The sequence below is a fragment of the Arachis ipaensis genome, chromosome B6, assembly GCF_059453495.1.
Source record: "Arachis ipaensis isolate K30076 ecotype BB chromosome B6, ASM5945349v1, whole genome shotgun sequence".
Lineage (NCBI taxonomy): Eukaryota > Viridiplantae > Streptophyta > Magnoliopsida > Fabales > Fabaceae > Arachis > Arachis ipaensis.
In genome coordinates this window covers 28557873-28574928 of record NC_142441.1, presented here as the reverse complement: position 1 = coordinate 28574928, position 17056 = coordinate 28557873, and the positions used below count along the sequence as shown (strand labels likewise).

The following is a 17056-nucleotide window of genomic DNA, read 5'->3' as shown; positions in this document are numbered from 1 at the left end:
GTATTGACAAAAATATTTTAAATTTTGTTATCGATAAAAATATTCTCAAATAATTTAAAAATATAACAAAAATATTTAATTGTGATAAAAAAACATGCTCCATTAATGAAAAAAAAAATGTGACATGGTTAATGAAACATTCAATGTGACAAGTGAGATGACTCTGACATTCTCCATTTGTCACATTACTCTTTTTCATTAACGTCGAATGTTTCATATGGATGTACATTTTTTCACATTTTTTAGTAATTTGAAGACATTTTGTCGATAACAAATTTAAGAGGTATTTTTGTCAGTGACAAAATAATGTAGGTGCATTTTTTATGGTTTATCCTAATCTAAAACATTCCATTGAATATTATTTTATATTTATTTAATTTTAATTTTTATTTATATTAACTCTATCCTAAATTATTTTTTTAAGTACATAATTATTAAAATAAACATTAAATTTTATTAAACATTTATAAACTAAAAAAGTAAGCAAATTTTTTTAATCGTAACATATTTGGGCTTGAACGTGAGGTCCAAGCTCTTAATGAGGTGGTTTCCAACTTAGCCCATGTCAAGTGGCCGTCGTCCGAGTTGTTTGTAAAGAGATGGGGGATGGTACCTGCAAAACACTCCGATGCCTAAGTCAGCAAGAGTATAAGCGGGTTTATAGTGTATTGGACCTTAAGTATACCTGAGTGTGTCAGTGTATTTATAGGTGATGAGCCAATAACTACTGTTGGAGTAGTTCCACTATTGATGGTGGATAACTATCCCTTTATTTATGGGTTGTTGAGATCTCTCTTCTGAAAGTGGGTGAGAGATATTAAGGGTTAGTTATAACTCCTTCAGGGGGGAGTTATTACTTTACAACCTTATATCCGACTTCTCAAGAGGTCGGTAATACAATAGCTGTCTTTTGAGCATTCTCTATTTTTGGGTCTGGCCTATGTTTTGGGCTAGGTATGAATAGTACCCCTACTTGAGTCTGATCTTTTGTTTAAGTCGGATTCAAGTATGCATGAGGTTGGGCAAGTCTTTCACAAGTAGAGTTATCACGTCGGGTTTCTTAGGTCTTCATTTTTAAGTCGGAAACCCGACGTGATTTTGGAATACCAACCGTTACACCTGTTGGCTTTCAACTTTGACATGTGGGGTGCAGCTATATTGGTAACCGTGCACGTTCTTTAAATGAGGGAGGGATTTGAATGTAACAACAAGGAATTGAAAGGTAGAAGAAGATGAAAGCATGAATTGAAACCTAGATCTAAGATTATTGACCTAAACCTAATCCTAATCCTAATCCTAATCCTAGAGAGAAGTGAGAGCTTCTCTCTCTAAAACTAACTAAAACTAGACCTAATGTGTGTTGTGTCTCGTGATGATGCCTTCCCCTTCATTCCTTGGTCTATTTAGCCTTTTCCCGCCAAAAACTCAGCTCCAAATGGGGCCAGAAACCCTCCAAAATCGCCAGGCACGAGTTCTTCTTTAAAAATCACGTGCGACCTTCGGCGCGTACGCGCACAGCGCGCATACGCGTCCTTGGAGCATTTCGCAATCCGCGCGTAGGCGCATAGTACGCGCGCGCGTCTATGAGCTTTTTCCAAATTTTTGGCTTTTCATGATTTCTCCACTTTGTATGCTTTCCTTTCACTCCTTTGATCCTTTCTTAGCCCTTTTCAACCTAAAATCACTAGCAAACACATCAAGGCATCTAGTGGAATCAAAGGAAGATTAAAACTATCAATTTAAAGATCTAAAAAGCATGTTTTCACATCTAAGTACAAATAAGGAGACAATCACAAAATCATTCTATTTCATTGAATAAATGTGAGGAAAGGTTATCAAAATACTCTAAATTCAACACAAGATAAACCCTGAAAACGGGGTTTATCAACCTCCCCACACTTAAACCTTAGCATGTCCTCATGCTAAACCAAGAATGAAACAAAGGGTATGACATTTATTCAATGCAAATAAACTATCTAAATGCAACTAACTATATAAATGCATATGCTTGGTCAAAACAAATCAACTTCCAAGAGAATATATGTAAGCACAAGGGCTCAAATAATGGAAATCAAATCCAACCCACAATTGTATTGAATTATCAAAAGAATTTACAAACTTGCATGAGTATAGATGATAGTGGTGAATATATGTAATTGAGCAATTGAACCCTCACCGAATGTGTATCCGCTCTATTTCACTCAAGTGTTTAGGGGTTGATTCACTCAATTCTCCCATAATTATGCTTTCTAAAATTTGTTCTTCATCTAACAATCAACAATCATTCAATGCATGCATACAAACATCATGAGGTCTTTTCCATAAGGTTGTAATGGGGCTAGGGTCAAGGTAGGATCATATATGGATAAGTGGACTAGAATTTGAATCTTTGATTAGTCTAGACCTTCCCACCTAACCTATATAATAACCTATACATTTAAGTACTAACCTAACTACCCAACCTTCACTTTTCACATACTCATGCATTTTCTTTTGATTTTCCCAACATTTATGCATTGACTCTTATTGGACTTTACTTTGGGGCATTTTGTCCCCTTTTTATTGTTTTTCTTTTTTCCTTTCTTTTTCTATATTTTTTTTCACATTTTTTTCTTTTGTTTTTCTCTTTTTTTTCTTTTTCTTTTGTTTTGCTCTTTTTTTTTTTCTTTCTTTCAAGCTACATGCAAGAACATCAATGCACAAGGTCTATACATTTAATCAATACATGAGTATGTACCCAATTTCCAAATATAAAAATACAAAACACTCTTTTATCCTAACCAAGGTTTCTAATCTTCTCAAACTTGAATATAAAATACTCTCACTAGCCTAAGCCAATCAAAGATCCAAACAAGGGACTTTATTGTTTTTCGCTTTAGGCTTGTAATGTGCTAGAATAAGAACAATTGGGTTAAGCGTAGGCTCAAAATTGGTTGACAATGGAGAGTAAAAGGTAGGCCATTTGGGTGAGTGAGCTAAATAAAATAATGGCCTCAATCATATAAATGCATGAATACAAGGAATAATTGGACATATAGAATTAAACAAATCAAGGATCACAATCATAGGAAGAGAATAATTTCACACAAGAAGGAAAATAAGTAGTTATAAGATGTAACCACATCAATAGGCTCAAAACTCACAAGCTTGTCTTAGCTCAAAAACATGATCCACAAAAGTATGAATTCAAGCAAATTCATCAAAAAAAAAAATTTTCAATCAATTGGGGTTGATGCCCTATAGATAAATTCCTTGAAAAAATTTCATTGTTTTGACTAAGCTTATCCTAAATGCAATGTTGTGATTGAGAAATTCTAAAATTCCTTAGTTTACCCTCTTTTCTAATCAAAACAAATTCTTTTATGCACAAAGGGTTTAACTAGGTTTTCAACAATTCAAAACATTTTTCAAATCACAACCACAAGGCTAAAATGCAATATATACAATAAAAGTGTGTAACAACCAAAATAAAAGTATCCACTAGCAAATATATACAATAATCCCAAAATAGTGTAAAATAAAGCAAAATAAGATGAACTAAGTGATAATGTCCGAAAATGTTCACCAACTCCACCGACGGCGACGACGGTGACCTCCCCACACTTAAGATGAAGCATCATCCTCGATGCTACTGATCGGGCTCATGGTGAGGGTCAACAGTCACATCTGCCTCCTGCTGGATCTCAGACTGGGGCACTGGCTCCTCGGCATGCTGCTGAGTATCCTGGGTAGCCTGCGTCTGCGGAGGTACCTCCTACTGAGTCGGCTCCTCAACATGCTCCTCCTCGTGCTCTGCCTCGTGATCCTCCTCATCGGAAATGGGAGAGTCAGGGAGAGGGGGTAGCTCAATGCCCTGTGATACAAACATCTGGTTTATGCGATTGAGATGTCGCATGATACGACGCTCGCTGCGCTCCATGAAGCAAAACAGGCGCTGTACTAGCAGATATGTCGGCTCGGGTGCTGGTGGTGGTGGTAAAGGTGCTACTGCTGGTGCTGAAGAAGAGGATGGTCCTGCCGCTGGTGTAGAAGATGAAGGTCTAGCTGCCTCTACTGCTGCTCTAGCTCGAGAGCGGTGCTTGGATGGGGGCTTCTCGTGCACCCACGAACCCCACGGAATAGTAACCTCCTTATCGTCGTTGTCTGGGGGTGGTGGTGTCACGTCATCGTTCCTCCATGGGGCACCTGCTAACTCAATCATCCTAGTGACCAATGTGGAAAATGGTAGTAGGCCACGGATGTGTGCTCGCCACATGCATCGCCTGATCAACTGGGGGAAGTATACCTCCTTCCCCTCCATGACACAACCAATCAGAAGAAGCATATCCATCGGAATCTCAGAAAAGTATGTAGTAGGCAGGATATAGTGGGCGAATATCTGCTGCCAAGTCCTAGCCTCTCTAGACAGATAAGTAAATAACATCCCCTTGGACCTCTTGTTTTCAGAATCCATGACCCAAGGGGCGTCCGGTGTGGCAATAACGCACTTCAGCGCCTCATAATCAAAAGTCATAGCATTTATTGCTATCTTTGCCTGCTGGTATGCACATGTGTCACTAGTCCGGGGTAGACAATGCAAAACACCCTCAATAGCAGCCTCAGTCACTAAAACCTGCCCGCCCCGTAGGTGGACTGACTCAAGAGTCGTGCAGAAGAGGTTGCAGTAAAACTCCTTGACCCATGAAATGTTTATCTTTCCCAAATCCCTATCAATAAACCCTAAGCCTAGTTCCTGAATACGGGTGTTAATGGAGCGTCTCAGGTCGCTGGGAAGGGCCAATTTCTTCTCAATGTTCAGCTTTGTCTTTCGATAAGTAGGGAAGCGCAGCTCGTAGTAAAGATTGGGAAACATGTATGTGTCAGTGGGTGGTAGCAGCTGATTCTGTTTATCTACTTCATTAAGTGGGTTTTTTTCATAGTTGGCATAAGGAGAGAGGGTGGAGGCTTGAGATTTCTTCCTCTTTCTTGAGGTGGTAGCCTTTGCTTTTCCCTTATCGGCCATCCAGAAAGCCAATGTGATATGATATAAGCACTTAGCCATGTAGAGAGATAGCAAGCAAGGTATGACACATTCATGAAATGATTGAAGAAAAGAGAATTCTTGGAATACAAGCAACAGGACTTAGCATTCAACACAAAAGCCATAAACCAAGGATTCAAACAATAAATGCACAATGCTTGTTTATTAAGCTCAATAAGCATCAAACCCAAAAAGAATGGCTAAAGAGTTAGTTGAAAGTTAAACAAAGAAAAATTAGCATGTTAGGCAAGTTAAAAGTTAGAAAACTGGTTCAAAGGTTTGGGGTATGATGGTCATTTGCTTAATCACAATGAATCACAAAAATGGATAACAAGCACACTCACAATCATGAGGGAGAAGCAGTCATTGATGATGAAATATGAGATTGCAAAAGAAGCAATTGATTGAAAGTAAGTCATCAATCAATGCCGCGGTCATTGATAATGCAAGAATTGGTGTTGCAAAGATTGAAATGCACTTTGTGTAACATTGATGAGCGGATAATTTATACGCTTTTTGGCATTGTTTTTAGGTAGTTTTTAATATGTTTTAGTCACTTTTTATTATGTTTTTATTAGTTTTTGATTAAAAATCATATTTCTGGACTTTACTATGAGTTTGTGTGTTTTTCTGTGATTTCAGGTATTTTCTGGCTGAAATTGAGGGACCTGAGCAAAAATCTGATTCAAAGGCTGAAAAAGGACTGCAGATGCTATTGGATTCTGACCTCTCTGCACTCAAAGTGGATTTTCTGGAGCTGCAGATATCCAATTGGTGGAAACTTAATTGCGTTGGAAAGTAGACATCCTGGGCTTTCCAGCAATATATAATAGTCCATACTTTGCCTGAGATTTGATGGCCCAAACCGGCGTTCCAAGTCAGCATAAAAATTTTGGCGTCAAAACGCCAGAACTGGCATAAAAGCTGGAGTTAAACACCCAAACTGGCACCAAAGCTGACGTTTAACTCCAAGAAAGGTCTCTACATGTGAAAGCTTCAATGCTCAGCCCAAGCACACACCAAGTGGGCCCGGAAGTGGATTTCTGCATCATTTACTCATTTCTGTCAACCCTAGGCTACTAGTTTTCTATAAATAGGACCTTTTACTTCTGTATTGGATACACTTTTATACTTTTCATCTTTAGAACTTATATGTTCACGTTTGGAGGTTGGCCTCACGGCCATGCCTAGACTTTGTTCTTATGTATTTTCAACGGTGGAGTTTCTACACACCACATATTAAGGTGTGGAGCTCTGCTGTTCCTCATGAATTAATGCAAAGTCCTATTGTTTTTCTATTCAACTCAAGTCTATTTCTTCTCCAAGATATTCATTCGCACTCAAGAACATGATGAATGTGATGATTATGTGACACTCATCACCATTCTCACCCATGAACGCGTGCCTGACAATCACTTCCGTTCTACATGCAAACAAGCTTGAATGTGTATCTCTTGGGTTTCTAATCTAAGATTAGAACCTTCTCGGGATAGGCTAGAATTATTGGCGGCCATTCCTGAGATCCAGAAAGTCTAAACCTTGTCTATGGTATTCCGAGTAGGATCTGGGATGGGATGACTGTGACGAGCTTCAAACTCGCGAGTGTTGGGCGTAGTGATAGACGCAAAAGGATCAATGGATCCTATTCCAACATGATCGAGAACCAACAGCTGATTAGCCCTGCGGTGACAGCGCATTTGGACCATTTTCACTGAGAGGACGGGAGGTAGCCATTGACAACGGTGATACCCACCATAAAGCTTGCCATGGAAAGGAGTATGAATGATTGGATGAAAACAATAGGAAAGCAGAAGTTCAGAAGGAACAAAGCATCTTCATACGCTTATCTGAAATTCTCACCAATGAATTACATAAGTATCTCTATCTTATTTTATATTTTATTTATCTTTTAATTATCAATTCTCCATAACCATTTGAATTTGTCTGACTGAGATTTACAAGATGACTATAGCTTGCTTCAAGCCGACAATCTCCATGGGATCGACCCTTACTCATGTAAGGTTTATTACTTGGACGACCTAGTGCACTTGCTGGTTAGTTGTGCGGAGTTGTGATAAAGAGTTGAGATTACAATTGTGCGTACCAAGTTGTTGGTGCCATTGAAGATCACAATTTCGTGCACCAAGTTTTTGGTGCCGTTGCCGGGGATTGTTCGAGTTTGGACAACTGACGGTTCATCTTGTTGCTTAGATTAGGTAACTTTATTTTATTTTATTCTTCAGAATTTTTAAGAATGAATTCTAGAGTTTCAGATGATGCTTCTATCATCACAGGAGCTAATTGATTCCCATCAATTGGGCTATTGTATGTAATGTCCTGCTGAAGCTTGGCTAGCCATGTCTAATCTTTTAGACCGAAGCTTTAGACTAATATTGCATGATTCCTGGAATTCTTATTAAAAATTTTGAATGTCTCTATTTTCTTTTGCAAAGTAATTTTCGAAAAAAATATACAAAAAAAATTATAAAATCTTAAAACAAAAAATATTGTGTTTCTTGTTTGAGTCTAGTGTCAAATTTTAAGTTTGGTGTCAATTGCATCCCTTTTAATTTCTCAAAAAAAATTTTTCGAAAAAATTCATGCATGTGTCTTCAATGATCTTCAAGTCGTTCTTGATGATTTTATTGGGTCTGATCTTTAAATTCTCTTGTTTCGTATCTTTTGGTGTTTTTTAAGCATTTTCAATTTGTTAGTGTCTCTAATATGAAAATTTCTAAATTTGGTGTCTTGCATGCATTGTTTATCTGATCTTAGTTTTACATGATTAGTTTCATTTTGTTGTTTTTCATCATTAAAAATTCAAAAAAATTTTCAAAATTATGTCTTTTCAAGTCAATAATACAGAGAATTGAAGATTCAGAACATACAGCAGAGGAATCACAGAGAAAAAGCTGGGCGTTCAAGACGCCCAGTAAGGAAGGAAAACTGGCGTTTAAACGCCAGCCAGGGTATGGATACCATTCTGGGCGTTTAACGCCAAGATGGCACAGGAGGGAAGATTTTGTTTTTTAATTCAAATCTTTTTCAATCATATCTTTTCAAAATCAAATCCTTTCCATTTTTTTTACTATTTTTCAAAAATCCTTGCTAACAATTAGTGATTTGATTCAAAAATTTCTTCCTTGTTAAGAAAGGTTCAATAATTGAATTTTAGAATCATATCTTTTAAATTTCTTGTTAGTCAAGTAATCAACTTTAATTTTAAAAATTTCTTCTTTTTTAAATTGATTTTCAATCATATCTTCTCAATCATATCTTCTCAATCACATCTTTTTTCAAATTAATTTTTAATCATAATTTTTTATTCTTAATTTCAAAATCTTTTTCAAAATCAATTAACTACTTTCTCAATTTTAATTTTTGAAAATGATCAACTAAATTTTCAAAATTTCTTTTAATTAAAAGCATTTTTTTTTCGAAAATTCTTTTCCCCCTTCTCACATTTTTCTATTTAAAGGACTAACACTCCTCCTCAATGTGCAATTCGAACTCTCTCCTTCTTTATATGTTCGAATTCTTCTCTTTCTATCTCATCTTTCTATTCTTATTTTCCTCTAACATCTCAAGGAATCTCTAATACTGTGACATAGAGGATTCCATACTTTCTTCTTCTCTCTTTCATATGAGCAGGAGCAAGGACAAAGGCATTCTTGTTGAAGCTGATCCGGAACCTGAAAGGACTCTAAAGAGGAAGCTAAGAGAAGCTAAAGCACAACACTCTGGAGAGGACCTTACAAAAATTTTCAAAAAAGAAGAAGACATGGCAGCCAAAAATAACAACAATGCCAACAATTGAAGAAAGGTGCTTGGTGACTTTACTGCACCTACTCCCGACTTCTATGGGAGAAGCATCTCTATCCCTGCCATTGGAGCAAACAACTTTGAGCTTAAGCCTCAATTAGTTTCTCTAATGCAACAGAATTGCAAGTTTCATGGACTTCCATTGGAATATCCTTATCAGTTCTTAGCTGAATTCTTGCAAATCTGTGACACTGTCAAGATCAATGGGGTTGATCCCGAGGTCTACAGGCTTATGCTTTTTCCCTTTACTGTAAGAGACAGAGCTAGAATATGGTTGAATTCACAACCTAAGGAATGCCTGAACTCTTGGAAAAACCTGGTCAGTACTTTTCTGGCCAAATTCATTCCAGCTCAAAAATTGAGTAAGCTTAGAGTGGAAGTCCAAACCTTTAGACAGAAGGAAGGTGAATCCCTCTATGAAGCTTGGGAAAGATACAAGCAATTGATCAGAAGGTTTCCTTCTGACATGCTTTTAGAATGAAGCATCATAGGTATCTTCTATGATGGTCTGTCTGAACTGTCCAAGATGCCATTGGACAGCTCTGCTGGAGGATCTCTTCATATGAAGAAGATGCCTGCAGAAGCTCAGGAACTCATTGAGATGGTTGCAAATAACCAATTCATGTACACTTCAAAAAGGAATCCTGTGAATAATGGGACAAATCAGAAGAAAGGAGTTCTTGAGATTGATACTCTGAATGCCATATTGGCTCAGAACAAAATATTGACTCAGCAAGTCAATATGATTTCTCAGAGTCTGTCTGGCATGCAAGCAGCAACAGGCAGTACTAAAGAAGCTTCATCTGAAGAAGAAGCTTATGATCCTGAGAATCCAGCAATGGAAGAGGTGAATTACATGGGAGAACCCTATGGAAACACCTATAATCTTTCATGGAGAAATCATCCAAATCTCTTATGGAAGGACCAACAGAGGCCTCAACAAGGTTTCAAAAACAATAATGGTGGAAGAAATAGGTTTAGCAATAGCAAGCCTTTTCCAACATCTTCTCAGCAACAGACAGAGAATTCTAAGCAGAGCCACTCTGACTTAGCAACCATAGTCTCTGATCTAATTAAAATCACTCAAAGTTTCATGACTGAAACAAGGTCCTCCATTAGAAATTTGGAGGCAAAAGTGGGTCAGGTGAGTAAGAAAGTTACTGAACTCCCTCCTAGTACTCTCCCAAGTAATACAGAAGAGAACCCAAAGAGAGAATGTAAGGCCATAAACACGTCCCACATGGCCGAATGCATAGAGGAGGGAAAGGCAGTGATTTCCACTGAGGAAGACCTCAATGGAAGTCCACTGGCCTCCAAGGAGTTCTCTAATAAGGAACCATGGGACTCTGAGGCTCATACAGAGACCATAGAGATTCCATTGAATTTACTTCTGCCATTCATGAGCTCTGATGAGTATTCTTCCTCTGAAGAGGATGAAGATGTTACTGAAGAGCAAGTTGCTAAGTACCTTGGAGAAATCATGAAGCTAAATGCCAAGTTATTTGGTAATGAGACTTGGGAGGATGAACCCTCCTTGCTCACCAAAGAACTGGATGACTTGACTAGGCAGAGATTACCTCAGAAGAGACAGGATCCTGGAAAGTTATCAATACCTTGTACCATAGGCACCATGACCTTTGAGAAGGCTCTGTGTGACCTAGGGTCAAGTATAAACCTCATGCCACTCTCTGTAATAGAGAAGCTAGGGATCCTTGAGATACTAGCTGTAAGAATCTCACTAGAGATGGCAGACAATTCAAGGAAACAGGCTTATGAACTTGTAGAGGATGTCTTGGTAAAGGTTGAAGGCCACGACATCCCTGCTGATTTTATTATCCTAGACACTGGGAAGTGTATGGATGAATCCATCATCCTTGGTAGACCCTTCCTAGCCACAACAAAAGATATGATTGATGTTGACAGAGGAGAATTGGCCCTTCAAGTGAATGAGGACTCCCTTGTGTTTAAAGCTCAAGGATCTCCTTCTGTAGTCATGGAGAGAAAGCATGAAAAGCTTCTATCAATGCAGAGTCAAATAGAGTCCCCACATTCAAAATCTAAGTTTAGTGTTGGGAGGCCATTATCATGCTCTGAGTATCTGTGAGGCTCCATGAGAGCCCACTGTCAAGCTATTGACATTAAAGAAGTGCTTATTGGGAGGCAACCCAATCTCTACTTATCTATGTTAGATTTTTATTTTCCATTGTTATTTTATGTTTTCTGTAGGTTGATAATCATGTGAAGTCACAAAAACAACTAAAAAAGCAAAAACAGAAGGAAAAACAGTATTAAAAACAGCACACCCTAGAGGAGAAGCTTACTGGCATTTAAACGCCAGTAAAGGTAGCAGAATGGGCATTAAACGCCCAGTCTGGCACCATTCTGGGCGTTTAAAGCCAGAAATGGGCACAGAACTGGCATTTAACGCCAGAAAAGGGAGAAAAGCTGGCGTTTAAATGCCAGAAAGGGGAGAAAAGCTAGCGTTAAATGCCAGAAATGGGCAGCAACCTGGCATTTAACGCCAGGATTGGCAATCAAGGGGGCATTTACATGCCAACATGGTGCAGGGATGAGAAATCCTTGACACCTCAGGATCTGTGGACCCCACAGGATCCCCACCTACCTCACATCTCTCTCTCTTCTTCACACCTTCCCATAACACCCTTCCCCAAATACCCTTCACCAATCACCTCAATACCTCTTCCCAAAAAACCCCTCACCTATCAAATCATACCCTCTTCTCCATAATCTCTTCACCATTCCACATCCATCCATCATAAAACCCCACCTACCTCACCATTCAAATTCAAACCACTTTCTCTCCCAAACCCACCCATACATGGCCGAACCGTAACCCTACTCCACTCCTATATAAACCCCTCTTCACTCCTTCATTTTCACACAACATAAACACTACTTCTCTCCCTTGGCCGAACCACTAAACCACCCCTCCATCTCCTCTATTTCTTCTTCTTCTACTCTCTTCTTTCTTCTTTTGCTCAAGGACGAGCAAACCTTTTAAGTTTGGTGTGGTAAAAGAATTGTTTTTTATTTTTCCATAACCATTTATGGCACCTAAGGCAAGAGAAACCTCAAGAAAGAGGAACGAAAAGGCAATTGCTTTCACCTCTGAGTCATGAGAGATGAAGAGATTCATCTCAAAGGTGCATCAAGACCACTTCTATGAAGTTGTGGCCAAGAAGAAGGTGATCCCCGAGGTCCCTTTCAAGCTCAAAAAGGGTGAATATCCGGAGATCCGACATGAGATTCAAAGAAGAGGTTGGGAAATTCTCACCAACCCCATTCAACAAGTCGGTATCTTAATGGTTCAAGAGTTCTATGCCAATGCATGGATCACCAAGAACCATGATCAAAGTGTGAACCCGGACCCAAAGAATTGGCTTACGATGGTTCGGGAGAAATGCTTAGATTTTAGTCCAGAAAATGTAAGGTTGGCATTCAACTTGTCCATGATGCAAGGAGATGCACGCCCCTACACTAGAAGGGTCAACTTTGATAAAAGGTTGGACCAAGTCCTCATAGATATTTGTGAAGAGGGCGCTCAATGGAAGAGAGTTTCAAGAGGAAAGCCGGTTCAACTAAGAAGGCATGACCTCAAGCCCGTGGCTAGGGGATGGTTGGAGTTCATCCAACGCTCAATCATTCCCACTAGCAACTGGTCTGAAGTTACTATATACCGGGCTATCATGATCCATAGCATCATGATTGGAGAGGAAGTAGAAGTTCATGAGGTTATATCACTAGAACTCTACAAGGTGGCGGACAAGTCCTCTACTTTGGCAAGGTTAGCCTTCCCTCATCTCATTTGTCACCTCTGCAATTCAGCTGGAATTGACATAGAGGAAGACATCCTCATTGATGAGGACAAGTCCATCACCAAGAAAAGGATGAAGCAAATAAGAGAGCCCACTCATGAACCTCACCAAGAGAATGAGGAAATTCCTCATCATGAAATCCCTGAGATGCCTCAAGGGATGCATTTTCCTCCACAAAACTATTGGGAGCAAATCAACACCTCCCTAGGAGAATTAAGTTCCAATATGGGACAACTAAGGGTGGAGCACCAAGAGCATTCTATCCTCCTCTATGAAATTAGAGAAGACCAAAGAGTCATGAAGGAGGAGCAACAAAGGCAAGGAAGAGACATTGAGGAGCCCAAGCACTCCATAAGATCTTTAAGAGGAAGAACAAGCTGCCATCACTAAGGTGGACCCATTCTTTAATTTCTTTGTTCTTATTTTTCTGTTCTTCGAAAATTATGCTTTATGTTTTATTTATATTTGTGTCTTTACTACATGATCATTAGTGTCTTAGTGTCTATGCCTTAAAGCTATGAATGTCCTATGAATCCATCACCTTTCTTAAATGAAAAATATTTTTAATTGTAAAAGAAAAAGAAGTACATGAATTTCGAATTTTAAAATAGTTTAATTATTTTGATGTGGTGGCAATACTTTTTGTTTTCTGAATGAATGCTTGAACAGTGCATATTTTTGAATTTGTTGTTTATGAATGTTAAAATTGTTGGCTCTTGAAAGAATGATGAAAAAGGAGAAATGTTAGTTGATGATCTGAAAAATCATAAAATAGATTCTTGAAGCAAGAAAAAGCAGTTAAAAGCTTGCGAAAAAAAAAGAGAGGCGAAAAAAAGAAGAAAAAAAAAAGAAAAAGAAAAAGCAAGTAGAAAAAGCCAGTAACCCTTTAAACCAAAAGGCAAGGGTAAAATAAAAAGGATCCAAGGCTTTGAGCATCAGTGGATAGGAGGGCCCACAGGAATAAAATCCTGGGCTAAGCGGCTAAACCAAGCTGTCCCTAACCATGTGCTTGTGGCGTGAAGGTGTCAAGTGAAAAGCTTGAGACTGAGCGGTTAAAGTCGTGGTCCAAAGCAAAAAAGAGTGTGCTTAAGAGCTCCAGACACCTCTAATTGGAGACTCTAGCAAAGCTGAGTCACAATCTGAAAAGGTTCACCCAGTTATGTGTCTGTGGCATTTATGTATCCAGTGGTAATACTGGAAAACAAAATGCTTAGGGTCACGGCCAAGACTCATAAAGTAACTGTGTTCAAGAATCAACATACTGAACTAGGAGAATCAATAACACTATCTGAATTCTGAGTTCCTATAGATGCCAATCATTCTGAACTTCAAAGGATAAAGTGAGATGCCAAAACTATTCAGAAGCAAAAAGCTAATAGCCCCGCTCATCTAATTAAGACTGATCTTCATAAATGTTTTTGGAATTTATTTTATATTCTCTTCTTTTTATCTTACTTTGTTTTTAGTTTCTTGGGGACAAGCAACAATTTAAGTTTGGTGTTGTGATGAGCGGATAATTTATACGCTTTTTGGCATTGTTTTTAGGTAGTTTTTAATATGTTTTAGTCACTTTTTATTATGTTTTTATTAGTTTTTTATTAAAAATCACATTTCTGGACTTTACTATGAGTTTGTGTATTTTTCTATGATTTTAGGTATTTTCTGGCTGAAATTGAGGGACCTGAGCAAAAATCTGATTCAGAGGCTGAAAAAGGACTGCAGATGCTGTTAGATTCTGACCTCCCTGCACTCGAAATGGATTTTCTGGAGCTACAGAAGCCCAATTGGCACGCTCTTAATTGCGTTGAAATGTAGACATCCTGAACTTTCCAGAAATATATAATAGTCCATACTTTGCCCGAGATTTAATGGCCCAAACCGGCGTTCCAAGTCAGCATAAAAATTCTGGCGTCAAAACGCCAAAACTGGCATAAAGGCTGGAGTTAAATGCCCAAACTGGCACCAAAGCTGGCGTTTAACTCCAAAAAATGTCTCTACATGTGAAATATTCAATGCTCAGCCCAAGCACACACCAAGTGGGCCCGAAAGTGGATTTCTGCATCATTTACTCATTTCTGTAAACCCTAGGCTACTAGTTTTCTATAAATAGGACCTTTTACTACTGTATTGGATACACTTTTATACTTTTCATCTTTAGAACTTATATGTTCACATTTGGAGGCTGGCCTCACGGCCATGCCTAGACCTTGTTCTTATGTATTTTAAACGGTGGAGTTTCTACACACCATAGATTAAGGTGTGGAGCTCTGCTGTTCCTCATGAATTAATGCAAAGTACTATTGTTTTTCTATTCAACTCAAGTCTATTTCTTCTCCAAGATATTCATTGGCACTCAAGAACATGATGAATGTGATGATTATATGACACTCATCACCATTCTCACCCATGAACGCGTGCCTGACAACCACTTCCGTTCTACATGCAAACAAGCTTGAATGTGTATCTCTTGGGTTTCTAATCTAAGATTAGAACCTTCGTGGTATAGGCTAGAATTATTGGCGGCCATTCCTAAGATCTGGAAAGTCTAAACCTTGTCTGTGATATTTCGAGTAGGATCTAGGATGGGATGACTGTGACGAGCTTCAAACTCGCGAGTGTTGGGCGTAGTGACAGACGCAAAAGGATCAATGGATCCTATTCCAACATGAACGAGAACCAACAGCTGATTAGCCGTGCGGTTACAGCATATTTGGACCTTTTTTACTGAGAGGACAGGAGGTAGCCATTGACAACAGTGATACCCAACATAAAGCTTGCCATGCAAAGGAGTATGAATGATTGGATGAAGACAATAGGAAAGCAGAAGTTTAGGAGGAACAAAGCATCTTCATATGCTTATCTGAAATTCTCATCAATGAATTACATAAGTATCTCTATCTTATTTTATACTTTATTTATCTTTTAATTATCAATTCTCCATAACCATTTGAATCTGCCTGACTGAGATTTACAAGATGACCATAGCTTGCTTCAAGCCGACAATCTCCGTGGGATCGACCCTTACTCACGTAAGATTTATTACTTGGACGACCCAGTGCACTTGCTGGTTAGTTGTGCGGAGTTGTGATAAAGAGTTGAGATTACAATTGTGTGTACCAAGTTGTTGGCGCCATTGAAGATCACAATTTCGTGCACCAAACATAAACCAAGTTAGAAACTAAGTTGAGTGAAAAAGAGTTACACAAGTTGAGTTTACCAATTGTTGCAAATGCATGAACCATATTCAACAAAATTGCAAGTTAAATCAAATTATCAGTGAAGCACAATCCAAAGGCATTTGATTAACTTGAAAAGTGAAAGCATGTGAGGGTTCAAAGCAAATCACGGGAAACATAATAAACATGGAAAAATCAGCCCAAAGTTACCTAAGAATTGAGCTTCCTGTAATCAGATGAATACTCAATTCCAAAAGCACGAAGTTCAGTTATAGGTAACGTGTTTAAAATCAAAACAATTTCTAGAAATTTGGGCAGCATGCCGGAAGTAAATCGGATATTCTCGGATAGCAAATAGCAGCAACATTTCACATATGTATTCAGAAATCTCATCAAGCAAGAGAGAAGCATGCAATACATATGCACAGGCAGCATGAAACATAACTCAACAACTAGAATCCAGCAGGGCATTAGTGAAATAGCAACAAAGCAATATCAAGATGGAAACAGAACAACTCATCAACCATCACTCAGCAAACAAGGAATATGCATTTCAAACAAATAAACACAAACAGAACAATTATCAGGTCTAGAATCATCTAACCACAACCTAGCTACCTAACAACCTAGCTACCTAACAACCTAGGATCAACTAAAACATGTATATCTAACTAGCCTAGCAAATAGATTATTCAACTAATTAATCTAATCTAAGCATATCAAAATTAATGAAAGCAGTAAAGAAATAGAGCAATGGGGCAGGGGAAACCTGGAAGCAGAGGCAGTGATCAAATCGGGAATGGACAGGGGAATGGGGGGGGACAGAGATAGTACGAGGCCACCCAGGAGAGGTGGCGGTGGATTCACGGTGGCGCTCAGTGGCAGCGAGTAGGGAGAGGGGGTGGCGAGGTGCGAGAGTGGTGGAAGGAAGGGGGATAGAGGAGGAGAAAAGAGGAGAGGTTGGAGGAGGGGGTTTGGTGGTTGCGGCAGCAGCGTCGCCGAAGGGTAGTGCGGTGGTGGCAAAGCTTGGGGGGTTGGCAATGGAGGGGTGAAGAAGAGGAGACGTTGCGGGTTAGGGGGAGAGGTGAGGTGCGCGACTGCACTGTATGCTCGCGTCCCTGGGTATTAGGGAATTCAAATCCACGCGTGCGCGCCCAGTGCGCGTGTGGTGCACGAAATCGTGATCGTTCATTCCTTGGTAA

General features: G+C 39.0%; 1 non-coding gene across 1 annotated transcript; it reads right to left on the bottom strand.

Annotated features, from left to right (window-relative positions):
- Window positions 1-9206: 9206 nt before the first annotated feature.
- Window positions 9207-9314, bottom strand: LOC148554984 (small nucleolar RNA R71). The gene has a single exon (XR_015888294.1). It is a non-coding gene; the product is annotated as a small nucleolar RNA R71 (small nucleolar RNA).
- Window positions 9315-17056: the final 7742 nt, after the last annotated feature.